The sequence below is a fragment of the Dromiciops gliroides genome, chromosome 3, assembly GCF_019393635.1.
Source record: "Dromiciops gliroides isolate mDroGli1 chromosome 3, mDroGli1.pri, whole genome shotgun sequence".
Classification (NCBI taxonomy): domain Eukaryota; kingdom Metazoa; phylum Chordata; class Mammalia; order Microbiotheria; family Microbiotheriidae; genus Dromiciops; species Dromiciops gliroides.
In genome coordinates this window covers 200,301,529-200,304,829 of record NC_057863.1, presented here as the reverse complement: position 1 = coordinate 200,304,829, position 3,301 = coordinate 200,301,529, and the positions used below count along the sequence as shown (strand labels likewise).

Below are 3,301 nucleotides of genomic sequence, written 5' to 3'. Positions count from 1 at the left end.
CTTTTGAGGAGGGATAAGGTGAAAGAAGATAGAATATAGAGTAAATATAATGGGGAAGTAATAGGATGGACAGAAATTGTGAATGAGGTTTTCCCCACTCCTTAGATATGTGATAATAGGCTACAAATGTTGATTTACTCATAGTCTCTTAAAATATGTAACTTGTTTTTATGTATTCTTAATATTCCTTAGTGGATAAAGAAAATACAGTAATATGTTTTTATGTAGCAAATGTATTTCTTGATCATTATAATGGATGTCTCTTGATCCTTGTGATTAACCATAAGGTATTAAAAATAGCATCTTTGAAGTTGAAGGAACCAATCAACTTTAGAGAAAAAGTTACCAATATCCACTGTGCTAAATGAACCTATAGGTATTTGTCACAAAAAGAACAATGTGGAATTAATCAGCACTGGAGACTGACATGTTGAAAGAAGGTCAAGAGGATGTGATGTGACAAGTATAACCAGGGACAATAAAAATATCTACCCTCTGTCTTTTGTGGTATATGAAAACTTCTAATCTTTTGTGTATTTGGGAGCAGCTTGTTTAAACCTTGAATGGGTATAAAAATCACTGAGTCCCTAGGCTCAGGGTCTTTCATTTCCTACTCCTTACTGACCAGCTTTATTGTCAGATAAGCCCTCTCTCAATAAACATATTTTCTACTACTTGGAGACCTTGCTGTTTCTTTTTTTCATTGGACTTAGAAAATTTAGTGACAAAACACACCAAAAATAACTGTGAAAAAAAAATGAAGCAGAGGTAAGAACAATGTAAAATGATGGTAATGATGAGAATGAGGATGATAAAAATTGTGGTACTTGGTTTGCTGGGCTATTGTGAAGAAAATTCTTTGTCAGGTATTAGGTACTATATAAATTCTATTATTGTTGTTGCAATAATCAACATTGTAGGTTTATTATAAGGAAGTCTCTCTTTAAAGTACTACATAAATGTAGTTTACTATGAAATAATGAAGACCATGATGCTATCAGAAAAACTCAGAAAGATCTACATGAGCTAATGCAAAGTGAAATGTACTGTATACAAAATAACAGCAATATTGTAAGATGACCTGCTATGAATGACTTAGTTATTTTCAGTAATACAATGAACAAAAACAACTCTAAAGGACTTATGAAAAATGCGATCCATGTACAGATTAAGAACTGATGGTATCTGAATACAGATTGAAGCATCATTTTTTTGTTGCTTCTTTTTTCTAAAGTTTTTTGCCTGTTGTTTTTCATGATCTGACTAATGTGGAAATGTTTTGCAAGACTACATAGGTATAAAGGAGCAAGGAAGAGAATTTGGTAGCTATGGTTTCCTGCTTCAATAGTGCTTGAATGGAACCCACTGCTAGATTCCTGTCTGGAGCTTTCCTTACCCACCTCTCCACCTTCACCCCCACTAACCAACAGTTCTCTGTCCTACCATTCAAGCAGCTGGCGTTCACCTCAGTCACCCTGGCTGTCACTGCCTTGTTGCTGCCCCAGCCTCAGCCACAGACACTGTGCATCCACCTCCTCCCTCTGCCTCCTCTTCTAAGCCTACACAATCTCCACCACCATAACGACCTCATCTCCCTCTCAGGTGGGACAGAACTACCACCATGACTCTGAGGCCACCATCAACCTGAAGCTCTACAACTCCTCCATCTCCCTGTCTGTATCTTACTACTTTGATTGAGATGACATGGCCCTGAAGAATTTTGCCATGTATTTCCTGCATCAGTTCCACGAGGAGCAGGAGCATGCTGAGAAGTTGATGAAACTGCAGAATCAATGAGGTGGCCGCATCTTCCTGGAGGACATCAAGAAACCAGACTGAGATGACTGGGAGAGCTAACTGAACACAATGGAGTGTGCTCTGCAGTTGGAAAAAAAGTCAGTCATTACTGGAACTGCACAAGGTAGCAACTGACAGAAATGACCCCATTTATGTGATTTCATTGAAACCCACTACCTGGACGAACAGGTAAAGTCCATCAAACAACTGGGTGATCACATAACCAACCTGTGCAAAATGGGGGCCTCAATTCTGACATGGTTGAATATCTTTTTGACAAGCACAACTTTGGAGCCAGTGACAATGGGAGCTAAGCCACACCTGGCTCCCCCCACCACTGGGAACTATGGGTGCCACTCCTCCTGATTTTCAGTGCATTCATATTTTGGTTATTTGACATTTTCATAAAATGTACCAAAAAACTACCACCATTTACATCCCAATAAAGTGATTTAGTACTAATGAAAAAAAAAAAAAACACGTTATCATCATCATCATCACCACCACCACCACCATCATCATCCTCATTGTTCTTCTTAAAGTGTTTATCACAATGCCTGGAACATAGACAATGCTCTATAAATTTTATCTATTGTTGTTATTGTTATTTTCGTTACTAATACTATACTTACAGATTTTGAACTAAGATGGAAATGTGGCCCTATTGAGATAATGCAAGCTTCACAATGGAAATGACTGCTTCATTTGGACCTTGCATCAACATAGTACAGTTTCTCATGCATAATATGAACTTGATCAATTATTGATTCATTGATATCAATAATATCTTGTCTAACAAATCTAAAAATCTAAGTCTTCTAATCCATTCCAAAGAACTACTTCTGAGTGTTTCTTTGTGTGGAAATATATTGCTTCCCAAGGTACCCAATAACACTAGAGTAAGCTCAAATTGTTAGAAAGATTATTTTTATTTCCTTTAATAATAATTTGCTTCTTCAATTTCTACACATCACTTCTAGTTCTAAACTCTGGAAGCAAGCAGAATAAGTCTAATCTCCCTTCAAATAAGTATCTTTTCTGTTTAAATATAGTTATCATGTTTCTACTAATTGTCTTCTACCCCATGTGAAGTATTCCTGAATCCTTTGAATTGGCTTTATATGTAATATTTTCTTAGTTCTTTTGTCATTATGACCATTATCTTCAGAAGATTCTTAAACTTGACAATGTCCTTTCAAAATTGTAACCTCCCTCATTTTAGACCAATGGATTCCCTTCATGTAGACTCTCAATAGCATTTTTTTCTGCTCTTTTAAACATCTTTGTTAATATAGCATTTTCAGTCCTCTAAAACCCCAGTGACTTTTTTTTTCCTGCCAGGTCATGGTTACTAACTGTGGGTATGCCCCAAGGCTCCCTCCTGGTTGCCCTTCTTTCCTTCCTATATCCTGTTTCTTGTTGATCTCATCAACTCCCATGGGTTCAATTATAATCTAAATACAGCTGATTCTCAGATCTATTTATGCAACCCTAACCTCTTTCC

General features: G+C 36.7%; 1 pseudogene; it reads left to right on the top strand.

Moving 5' to 3' along the window:
• The first annotated feature begins 1,150 nt into the window (after positions 1 to 1,150).
• On the top strand, positions 1,151 to 2,111 carry LOC122747337 (annotated as a pseudogene).
• Positions 2,112 to 3,301: the final 1,190 nt, after the last annotated feature.